We start from the raw sequence: 12511 nt of genomic DNA on the forward strand, positions 1-12511 counted from the left end.
CTTTTTCTTTTTCTTTTTCTTTTTCTTTTTCTTTTTCTTTTTCTTTTTCTTTTTCTTTTTCTCTTTTCCTTTTCCTTTTCCTTTTTTTCCTTCCTTCCTTCCTTCCTTCCTTCCTTCCTTCCTTCCTTCCTTCCTTCCTTCCTTCCTTCCTTCCTTCCTTCCTTCCTTCCTTCCTTCCTTCCTTCCTTCCTTCCTTCCTTCCTTCCTTCCTTCCTTCCTTCCTTCCTTCCTTCCTTCCTTCCTTCCTTCCTTCCTTCCTTCCTTCCTTCCTTCCTTCCTTCCTTCCTTCCTTCCTTCCTTCCTTCCTTCCTTCCTCCCTCCCTCCCTCCCTCCCTCCCTCCCTCCCTCCCTCTCTTCCTCCCTTCCTTCCTTTAGAAACTACCAGCAGAAGGACATGGAAATGCACTTTAAGTTACTCTTTCATATGAATGAGTTCTGAATTTAGTAGTCACCTCTTGGTGGGAAACAAGAACTATGAGATATCACGGACAGCACAGTGAGTGTATGTTCTGGCTGTGTGACAGCAAAAATGACTTACAAAACTGACATTAGAAGTGAGTAGACAGTCTCTTGGAGGCTTGGAGAGTGTTATGTATTGCATTTATGATGCCATATCCTCAATTTGATTGTTGTGCTTTGTTTAAGTACTTTAGTATTCTCATCTAAAAAAGGCAGGTACAGAATTAGAAATAAATTCTAGGCAGGTAAAAGAAATATTAGAAAACAACAGAGAACATATTCCCTGTAAGAAGAGATTGAAAGGAGTATTTAGTCTGGATAGTAAAAAAAGCAAGAGAATATACAGCATAAGAGTCAGAACAGATAATAGATAGTGGGCAGAAAGCCAACTAAAATCTTATTTTCAATCTTCCTAGTGATCTAAGAATTGGAAATGCTCAGACACGAAAAGAAAAAAGAATAATTGACACAACGTGCAATCGATCTCTGGGCACCGGTGTTGCAGGATATTACAAGTACGGATAGCAGACAGTTGGCTGAAAGACTGAGAAGATTGCCAGACACCAGTATTAAATGAAAATGTCATCTAGGTAAGATAAAAATAAATCCATCTAGCTTTATTCAGCAGGGCACATAAAGGTAAGAGAGATAGAAAGATGAGTATATTACAGAGATGGTGGGAATACAAGGGCCCATGTGTTCTTATGGCAGACAGTCTGAGTCACCTGTTGATATTCATGGGAAGCCATTGGTAGGACACTGATTTCTGCTTGAGTTCAGCTGTTGGGAACATCCATTAATAAATACATGGGTGAAGTTCTTTTCCACTGTTACTCTTCTGCACTAACAATTTCAAAGCTGGGAATTGTAATATTTCATACAGATGAGAGGAGGTATTTCTCAGCAAGACAGCAACGGTGCAAAAATTATGGGCAGCTTTGCACTAGCACTGCTCATTAGTTGTGTGTGAAGTGAGTAGCAAACTCAGTGGAAGAAGAAGTAGGTGAACTATGATGTTCCTCCACCGCAAGGTATAAAAACAAGTTGTGGTGCCGCAGACGAAGAATATGAGTTCGCACCAAGCAATAAAGAAAACATCTAAGGTTTAGATTTCATTCATATTTTTTTTTCTGAGATCCTTTTTCTGTTCTGTGAAAGCCAAATAAAAGCAACAAATAGCAAAAAAATCCCTAAACAAACAGTTGAGACTTTGACTTGCGAAACCGTATTTGCATGTTTGTTCTGAAGAGGTTCCCATAGCCCGGCTCTGACTTTTATCTATCCCCACAGGATGCACTCCTACACTTTTTCTTCCAGGGTCCCATGCTTCCTGTGGGTGTTCCCACAGCTGCCAATTCAGACAGCTTGGGTCTGGAATAGGCTTTGCACAATCTTGAAGATGCTTTTCTCTCACTAAGTCAAGTGACTCTGTACACAGACACACACACACACAGGCAGATGTTTAGCATCAGGAATCAAAACAGAATTTTCGCACCACACAGCACATTCTTCTCTTCCTGATACCTTTCATTTCCTCTCTACAGGATATGGAGCAATTTTCCTCTTTTGCTGCTGCTCATGTGAACTCAGGAATCTGTGAATTATTCTAGGACATTTGAATTCCCATGTAATCTTCTCAGAGAGGTACAGGGACTTGGTTCGCTGATGTCTCATGCTTCTTTTTTTTTTTCTGCTTAAAAGATAAATACAGTGTTTGAAGAGAGATAATAGAGCTGGATTACTTGTCCTTGCAGACTGCAATTTTCAACACCTGAAATACAAGAGCTTCTGAATGCAATCTTTCTGAAGAAAAAGTCAGCTTTCTTTCAGAATAAATGCTGTAACTATGGGCCAGAAATGTCTGAAATGCTACTTAACTTTTCTGCAGAGGGTTCTGCAGGTCCTGGAGCTAAAGAAAGCCAGATTCTCTGATGCTGCAGATGAATCCTCCCAGAGTTGTCAATGGAGAGATACACACTAAGACTCCAGCTGTTTGTGGCCTTAGATTGTCCTGGGCCATCTTCTTGAGGTGGTCTATCATTAATTTAGGCACTCTGATGGTGCTCTGCATGTAGTCTTTATCCACCAAGCTGTTGGATTGCCTAGGAAAGGTGTTTTGCTGAGCCCAGCTCAAACCCTTTCCCACTTGTCTCTGAGGTCCTTCAGCGCTATTCAAGGAAAGTGCAGCTGCCATACTGTATTGTCCACCAAAGAATGCCTGTGGACACCCATACAGTTTGGTTTGAAGAAAAACCCAACAGGAAAGGAGGAACTCATTTGTTTGCAGCCTGATTCTCTGTCACAGAGATCCAGGGTCCTCTGCGCATCTTGGGTTTAGCAATGTGACACATTTTATTAAACCATTAGGGTAGATTTAGACTAGATGAAGGTAGATTTATACTAGATATCAGGCATAAATTCTTTACTGTGAGGGTGGTGAGACACTGGAACAGGTTGCCCAGAGAGGTTGTGAATGGTCCCTCCACGGAAGCATTCAAGGCCAGGCTGGATCAGGCTTTGAGCAACCTGGTCTAGAGGGAGGTGTCCCTGCCTATAGCAGGAGGTTGGAACTAAATGATCTTAAAGGTCCTTCCAACCCAAACCATTCTATGATACTATGATTAGATACTAGAAAAGGAACACATTGTATAACAAAGGATAAAAGAACTGCATGGCAAACAAATACATTCTTTAAGCCATTCATTAAATTACTTTCTTTGCTCTCATTCATTAAATCACTTCATCAAAGAATTGCTAGCTTTTTTTTCTGATGATGGGTTTGAGACCAAAATAAACATGTGGAACATTACAAACTTATCAACATATGAAATGTCTTTCCGTCAAGGCACTGCGCTGCCTGTGTTAGGCAGGTCTTTAAAGGAACCTATTGAACTGCCCTCTTTAGTTTTCAGTATATTTTAGTGATAAGGATCATCTGAATGCTTTTAAACTCATCATTTTTTAACAATATAACATTTTTTTTTTTCCGCCAGGAAAACGTCTGCTTTCCCTAAAAATGTTCATTTTTAGTTTAGAACACTAAACGTCTTCTGTAGACTATAGGATTTTAAAAGGTTTACAGAAATATTTGGTCATTTGCCCATTTTTAAAAAGGGGTGGGTGGGACGTTTTCAGACAGCTATACAAAATAAGCCCTGCTTGCACCAAACCCTTAACATAAACATATCAAGCACAAGCTTAGCAGCTGCATAGAAGTCAGCATACAAAGAGTGGAAAGGCTTTTGAACTCATGTTTCCAAATTGGATGGATCTGCAGCGCTCGTATTGGTGGCGGATGAGGGGTAGACAGGATCAAGCATACTTCACAGGTCTGTAACACTGTGCTGTACAGTTTCTGGAACTGAGGGAGAGGTGCTGTACAAACCTATGTGGCAGATTTCCTACTCAGGGCTTCCCATACATTATAGGCAGACTAAATGGCCTTTACATTGCTTTGACCCTCCAGAGAATAATGGCTATATCAAGTAAACTAACAGAAAGGGCAGCAATGCTGCAAGAAGGAATGGTTCAGTGCTTGGCCTGAATCTTGCAGATATCTCTGCATATTTTGCCAGACATTTGTTGCATTCCTTCAAGCTTCTCAGGAACCTTTTATAAGCAATGTTGAGGGCAATGTTTCATATAGTGTGAAGGAGATCATAGGTCCTGTTCTCTTACAGCTTTCTCCCCACTGCTCTGTTTCCCTTTTGCAGCTTCCTAGGAAAGAAGTATGTGAAAGATGGGCTGTGCTTTAAAAAGCTGAATCACTAAACTCAAATCCCAACAGCAGCACCACCACCTTGAATGAAAATTAAGTTTTTAAACACCTGAGAACCCACACAGACTGGCAAGCATGTGTGTGTTGAATTCTTTATAATCAGTCTATGCTCTTCCTGGCATGTGTCCACCGCTGATGTTCTCCGTACGGCTTCTACATGTACACATAACTTTCAGACATAGAATTAAAATGTATTATTTTCTTATTCTTTCGTTCACCTGAAGAGTATCCATTTGCACTGACTTTACTACTACTAATGATCAGCGAGTACCCAGGGACTACTTTGCCACGATAGAACTGACCTCTGTTGGAGGAAGAATAGACTCTCATCAAGACAAGGTTACAAAGTCCAGACTGTTTAGAAATATTTTAGAAGAAACATTTCTTTCTGTAAGCTTTCCCAAGCTGACGGTTTCTTTATTTTCTGTTCAAGGTTAAAAGCAGGACTATGGGTCAGTATTTCACTCCATTCTACAAATTTTTTAATCTGTAAGTTTTCTAAGAAAGTTTTCACACTCTTTTGATAATCCATTTTACAAGAGAGGTAAGTGGGAGTTTTCCTATCTGATTTACTTTATTCACATGCTGTGCTTCTGTATTCCAGGTCTCATTATGGACTTTCCAAGAAATGGAGAAATACAAACAATATTCTTAAACCATCATTCCTCTCCAAGTGGTGAGTTCTCAACAGTCAGTAGGCAACACAGATTTCTCGTATTAGAAGTGTAGCCACGTCATCTGGTGAACTGATTCAACTCTTCTGAACACTCATCCATTTTAATACGTATGTTGAAAGAAATTATTCTAATGCTATTAAACACTTGAGATTAGGATAAAAGTACTTTCAGTATTGGTTTATTGGTTGTTTTTTTTTTTTTTCATTTTGAGTCTTTTTTCTCATGTAAAATATTCTAGTTGAATCTTTTCTGCTCTTCTCTGTTAAAGTTTTCACCTTGTTGTCAAATACTGGTTCTTTGGCTAGTGTTCATGGCTGTTGTGAGTGGACATGAGAAAGAGAATAGAATTTTATCTGGCTTAGACAACATAGCAGTTACCGTAAGTTCTAGTTTCAGTAGATGGTGATATTGTGAATACATCCTCGGCAATAAACTCAGCTGGTTACTTGGTCAACAGAAGTGCTATACTGGCTGCTAATTGCAACCCTATGTTGGATATGGTTCCAAGTGCATGTTCTAAGTGTTAGCCCAGAAGGCAGTTTTCAAAGGAAAAAAGCTCTTCCAGAAAATTCAGTTGTGAGGCTGGTGACTGAGACGAAAGGCACCAGAAACAACTTTAAAAAGCTGCGGTACCTCCTCTTCCTTCCTAATCATTTGGATGTCTTTTTCCTCAGGGAGCATGAGTGGGTACTGACTAACATATTCAGACAAAAAGTATTACGGAACAGAGACTCTTTGAACTACTCTTTGCATTTAAGCTGATCTTTGTTTAAATCAGCTATGAGCTAGGAAGGTAATGGGGTCACACATTTTACAAGATGGGAAAAAAAAATGATATTACTAAATAGCTATGATGCCATGGAAAGGGCAAAAGGTTATGAAAATGATTAGCTTGAGGGAAGAGTCACGTATACAGAGGGATGGAAACACTTGTCTAATAAGTGTGTGGCATTCCTCTGCTGTGATATCAGAATTCACAATACCAGCAAGCTTTTCTTTTCTGAACTCATCAGAAAGTCTAAATCCCACATAATTAAAAAGAAAGAAAGAAAAAAAAAAAAAGTCAAGGAAATGGTAAGGCTGTGGGAAGTAGGAAGAAATTTTGTACTACTGAGCATCAGCACCATTTAGTTGCATGGACACAGTCCAGTGAGAGGAGTTTAATATTCTAAGTCCCCAAATAAATCCCTGCTTTTTCTTTGCATGTTTGAGTAAAGTTTTCCTAGTTATTTGGTGGGACCAGATAAGAGGGACTATGCTGATATCAAATAAAGGAATGCAACCTCCATAACTTTGTTTCTATCCTGTTTACTGCCAGCCAAGAGTTTTATTGTGTATTATGAACCACAAAATTCCTTAATATGCTCTATTTTAGGGAAAAGATCTCATGGCTTTATTTAGTAGATCTGCCCTGGCTGGCTATGTGTCTGGTTGGATTAGTTGTGAGGCCTATTTTGTACAGTGTATAATATAAAATATGCTGCTTTCTCTATCTGGCTGCTCCATATTTTGAAATACAGTCCTATGAGGACCTTGGACATTGCGACTCCCCTCATGTTTCTCATCTCTTCTGAAATTCAGTCCTCTTGTAAAATGCTTGCAAAGAACTGACCAACTAGGCAGAAATAAAGGCTCTTGCAAATTGTCTTTCTTTGGTAATAGATTCATTCTGTTTGAATGAATTCACATTGACTAGCATTGTCAGTTGGTGATGATAGTGTACCTTACTCCAACTCTTCCAGGTACTGGGAAAAGATTGTAGATAAAATAACTTCAAAGATGCAGCAGTTGATGTTCCATCTGGCATTGCCTGTCCCCACTTAAGCTGCTACAGAGAGAAGAATCTGCAAATGTTCAAAATACTTTTTAATTTATTGCAGGTATATATGGATGGAAAGTGATGCTCCATTAGCATGGATGGGCATGTTCTAGCGCTGTTTACTGTCTAAGAAGATGCTTCACATGATGGGAATTTGTCCTGTTTAATTAATGTCAATTCTTAATATCCTAGTCACTTATTTTGGAATTTCTCAGACATCTATCATTTCACTGCAGTGCTAGTGAGCCTTGGCAAAAGAAAAAAAAAAAAAACTTCTAGTTTTACAAAGGTTTGTATTTGGAAGTTATTTACACTAGTGTTGCTGTTACCTTCTGTCTGATGAGAACTTCCTCAGCCCCAGACCTTATGTGTTGTTGGTTCAGACAGCTGCAGTGAGAATTCCTCCTCAGTCAGCCCAGTGGTGCAGCTTGCCAAGGTTAATCTCCTGTGTGCTAACCTACAGGCCTCTGCGTGTGAGAAACATGAAAGTACGACCACTTTCCAATGAATGATCTAAGGAAAATTACATAAATGAAAATATAGCAAAGTCCGGTCATCTGTAGTTATAAATAGCTCTGTTGTTTGGTCAGCTGGACTCACACAAACACGCTATTGTTAGGACCTGCAAATGTATACACAGATTTTGAAATGGGAATAATGTATAAAATGAAAGGAGTAATTAACCAGATAAATGCTTGGCTTTTATTTTATGCTGGCAATCTAATAGATAATCGCGTAAGAGTCACAATATCTTGACCTGAGACCTTCAGGAGGTTCTCGGCTTTGCTGGTGGAAAGTGCTGTTCTCATTGAGTGAAGCATCAAACAAGGACTTCTGCAAAAGGCGGACACAGTTCTTCCCCTTCCTTTAGGGGAAGGAGTTGAATTAGAGTAGGGTGAGAACAGCAGAAATCATCCTTACAGGAGAAAGGGGAAACCAAAAGATCATTGCAGCTCAGGTCAGCTTTTCTCTATGATTCCCCCACCCTTCTTGTGAACAGTAAGCCCATTTGTTATCTCCTGTTCCTTCCTTCCCTTTCCTTCCCTGTCATACTTGGCCTGGGAACAGGGTGAAGGAGCTGTTTGCAGCAGTACCCGCCACAGGCATGTGGGTAGAGCCCTTTGTGGCTTGGGCCAGGGCAGGTCTTGGAGGAGACCACCAAAAGCCACCACATCTCCATCACTGCAGGTGTGGAGTCATACTGCAAGATGCAGAGTGGTTATACAAGCTTTGGAGAGCTAAGGGATGGAACTATGGCTGTCCAGCTGGGTTGTGCTGATAACCGGGAACCGAGGGAATCACTGGGCTGAGTGATGGATGAGTCTGAGCTGCAGACTCACTGTGGAGAATGTACAGTAATTACCCTAGATAAGAAGGTCAGCATGAAATGTGAAGTCCTGAATAAATGGGAATCAACTTTTGTTCTGGAAGGTGTCACCTAATGCAGTAAGTTCACACATGGGAACAGTATGTTCAAGAGTTCTCAGTCGTGCTGCAGTGTGTTATTGCCACACATGCTGCCCATAACTCACCTCGATGCAGCCTTACGTACCTGGATGCAAAGAAGGCACTTCTCTCTTCCTAAAACCTGAGAGAGACAGAGCTTGGTGCTGAATTAAAAGCAGCTGGGAAGCTTATAGCAAGAACTGAGGAGACATGAAGGCCTTCTCAGAGAGAAGGGCAAAAGAGAGAGTGCACTGACCTCAGGCAATTTCTATTTGTTCCCTTCTGCTCTGTGTCTATTTCACTCTGCTCTCATGATTATTGGCCTTCCTGCCTTTGCCTTGCAGACCTACAGAGTGGGAAGTACAGCAGGCAGCCCAGAGGCACCGCAGCCAGAAGAGAAATGGGAGGAGGATGTGGAAATAATTGGAAATCTCTGGGTTCCAGAAAGTCAGCAGAGAGCATGCCAGCACCCTTAAGCTAAGGAGGGCCCTGGGAGAGAGTGCAGTTTGCATATTTGGAAGGAGAGCGGGAAGCATGTGTTGATGAGACAGTGTGAAGGTCTGTGAACTGCAGGAGAGGCATTCTAGGTGGGAACCGCACCCTGGCTCTAATTCCTTCATCTCATCTGGCTGCACCAGAAGCCCACACAGGAGCTCCTTCAGTCCCTCTTGCTGCCAGTCAGCTCCACACCACTTTTGGGCTCCACAAATGGCCAAAATGCGGAGGAGCATGGGTGGTTTGTGAGTGCTGTGTTGCAAGTGTCAGATTATAAAGCTTTGAAGTTGAAAACCTGTTTTTAAAGTGAAATTTCCTCATATTGTGAAGAACAAAGCAGCAAATTTGCTACCTGAAACTACCTGCTATCAGTGAAATTATCAAATGCAAATGGCTTGTTGGAGTTATTCAAAGACAAATAACTGCTTCAGAAGCAGGTTACACATTTAAAAGATTTATATTTCACTCCTTAAAGATCGGTACAGAAAAAATACAGATATCCCCTGCTCTGTGGGTTGTAATGAAGCCATGAAGCTTTTATCACCCTGGCAGTGGCGGGGACACACTCTAGGCTGAGCAGAAGGGCTTCAGCTTGCTCTGGAGGCACTTTGCTGGAGAAGCTCCTTCCGAGCCCAAGACTCTAACAGGTTATTTCATATGGCAGTTCAACCAGTGCAAAGGGAGTGGAAATCACCCCCAAACACCCCTTCCTGGAAAGTTCTCCAAAATGAGGGACTTCCCAACTTCAGTGTACTGCCAAGACATCCAACTTCTGCATGTCCTGCCAGAAGAAATATATTGTGGGACTGTGCATAGTTCCTTGGGTTACTCGTCTGTTAAAAATTAAAGCCATTTCTTTAACCAGGCATTGTGACTGGGGAAGGGAGAATCAGGGAGCCACATGAACCCTTTTTCAAATTTTTGTCTCTCTTTCCTTCCCAGCTGTATAGGATGGAGGAATCCATCCTCTAGTAGTGTGTCATTGGAAAGCACTGGAAAGCATGCACTAAAGTCACTCCTTGCTTCATCTCCCACCTGGAAGCTGCTCAGCAGGGAAGAGGGAAGAGGCAGCAGCTGCTGAGAGCTCTCTCAGTTTGCATCACGGTCTGAGGTGCAGGGAGGGGGAAAGGGTGATGTGAGGCAGCTGGGGAATGTGATGCCCTCTACATCCTTCCTGTAGTGACAGGCCTTATTCAAACACTTCAGTTTAAAAAGCTCAGAGTGCAGCTCCAGAAGAATGCTTTCAATTCATAATTAAATATGGGGCAATAGCAGATGGATAAAACAAACAAACGTGGAGGAGGATGAGGTACGTACTCAAACACTCCGGAGTGTATTCTGGGAAGAAGACATCCACTTTCCACGTGTTGCTTCCCATTCAAGGAAATCTATGGGCAGATGAACTTTGGGACCTTCTTCACTGTGCTCAGAAAAGACATTACGTGAAGAAGCACCACTTTTTTTTTTTTTTTTTTTTTTTTTTTGTGGAAGCAGTTCTTATGTATGTGTGCTTGAAGCTCCTCCTCTCCTTCACATGAGGAAAATGAGTGAGCAGCTTGGCTTTCTGGCCAGCCCTGACGCTTCCCCGTCACTTTGCCAGAAGATGCAGCTCACTGAGTGGAGCCCTGGCACAGCAACCCCAGCGTGCATTAATGCTCTGTGGGACCCCTTGACTTACACTATTCACAGTCACTTCTCTGCACGCTTTCTATGGGGCTCTTTTCTCTGCTTGGGCACTGTGCTACCACTCTGCCTGCAGCTAACCCCATTGTTTTGGTGGTGATGATAATACATAGGTTGTTCCAGCAATAGAAGCCTCCAGGCAAGCTGAGAGGCTTCTGAAAGCCCAATGGATGGGTTGCCAGGCAAAAAACAGAAAGCTTGAGGAGTCCTTAGCATTTATTCCTCTGTTCCTCTTGCAAAGAACTTCATGCTGTGTTTATAACCTGTGACACACAGATTGCATTAATAATGCAATGTACTGTACTGGAGAAACAAAAATTAAGGTGAACATTCTCTTCAATCTCATTAATCAGTACATGTTATTGAACAGAATAGAAAGACTTGTGCACTCTGTAGACCTGTGCAACAACAGATGTCAATGAAGCACACCCTTGTATTGAAAACTGTGTTGTAACTTCACAGGGAAATTGCACCTTTAATTTAATAGGAGAATTTTCCTTCTACTGTTTGTGCAATTAGAGTTCTCTGACCTTTAGCTTGTCGCCAAAACTGATCAGTTTCTGCCATCTGCCAGCCAGTCGGAGATGCAATATCATACCAACAGAGAGGTAGAATGCAGAACAAAGTGAAGTCAGCTTGAGGAAATGGTAATATGGGTTTTATATCAACAGCAATAGTTTAATTCTAGAAACCACGACAAACCACTTTTTTTTTCCTTTTTTTTCTCCCCCCCCACTACAGTCTTGGAGCCTTGTTTTGAAAGCAGAACATTTTTTTGGCATGTCTCTGTTGATTTCTTAAATGTACCAGTGGAGGAAACATCATGCTTCTGTGTCTTCAGCTTCTTTGTAATAAGATCCAGTTAGACAACTTAAGGCATTAAGAATTCATTAGAGCATTTCAGTATTGCACTCAATGAGACCTGCTGTTTATCAAAGCATTTCCAGCCAAACAAAATGTTGTTTAGGTTTTTTTTTAGAGCATACAGTAGAGCACATTTGTTCAGAGTGCTTTGTATAGAATTGATTTTATATTTATATGTAAATTATTTTCACACTCCTCTAACGCAGCATTAGGCAACATTAGGTAACAGGGCAGATCTGTGAGAATACATCTCATGGCTTCATCTGCCAAAGTTTCCTTAAGGTCAAAAAGCACAAATGAATTACATCACAGTACTGGGATGGTACTCAGCAAAAGAATAAGTTAATTGCAAATGTTTAATTACTGCGTTCATCAGGAAGCATTTTTAGAGTATCCAAAAGTCTACAATTAAAAATACAGTGACGCAAATTCTGCTTTGATTTGCTGCTGCTGTCTCAGAAAGATGAAGTTGGATTATCCATATAAACTGTTATAGCAAAGTTTATTCTGATACTCACCTCAGACAAAACTGGAAACATGAGGAATCTGTGGATAAATTGAGATGGGATTGTCAAAGGCAAATGTGCCACAAGAAAATAACATGTAAGCTGAGCCTTAGGGTCAAGACTCATTTTGAGTTCACCGTATCATGTTTAATATAGATTTCTGAAGCAGCAGCAGGTTCACTGATATTTAATTCCTGTTCAGCTAGATGGAAATTGAGCAAACCAGGTGCTGAAATACCTGATACACTTTCTCATCATCCAGAAACTTGTACAAGTTTAACTTTAAAAGCTGCTAGCACTGAAATAGCTCTGGAACTGTTCAGTATTATTTCAGTTCTACCTCTCAGTGTGGTTATTGAGAATGCTACCTGGGAATCTGATGTGTTCCAGTACACTACAAATCTAGTTACTGTATTAGATTTGTACCAGCTTTCACTGTAATCTAGATTGGAGGTGACAGATGAACTAATAAACTGAGTTGAGACTTATGTTGATGAAGAGAAATTGTATGAGGCTTGCCACAGCTCTTGTCAATCTAAACACAGTGAGGTCAGATAGTCTAGATTGAAGGATTATGTTATTTTTTTAATCTATTAGAAAGGGAAGTGGGCATTTAAACTTTGAAGAGCAGGGACCCATTCGAATTTGAGATTTCAGTATTTTAAGACTTAAATGAGAACTTAAAATGTATGCTTATCTTCTGGTATAAAATCTGTGGTTAAACTTAGAACATAATGTTTCTCCAGATGTTTTTCATACGTGACTCAAACAGAGAAGACTGTCA

General features: G+C 40.8%; 1 long non-coding RNA gene across 4 annotated transcripts in view; it reads left to right on the forward strand.

Annotated features, from left to right (window-relative positions):
* LOC101751801 overlaps window positions 1-5078 on the forward strand; it is a 46496-nt gene extending 41418 nt beyond the window's left edge. For 3 of the 4 annotated variants that reach the window (XR_006937036.1, XR_006937035.1, XR_211733.4), the window contains 2 exons: window positions 876-1049; window positions 4842-5078. This is a non-coding gene — a long non-coding RNA (uncharacterized LOC101751801). Of the gene's footprint in view, window positions 1-875; window positions 1050-2003 lie in introns of all 4 variants that reach the window. The other variant, XR_005857680.1, reaches the window with a different exon arrangement.
* The last annotated feature ends 7433 nt before the right edge of the window (window positions 5079-12511 follow it).

The sequence above is a fragment of the Gallus gallus genome, chromosome 2 (assembly GCF_016699485.2).
Source record: "Gallus gallus isolate bGalGal1 chromosome 2, bGalGal1.mat.broiler.GRCg7b, whole genome shotgun sequence".
Classification (NCBI taxonomy): Eukaryota; Metazoa; Chordata; class Aves; order Galliformes; family Phasianidae; genus Gallus; species Gallus gallus.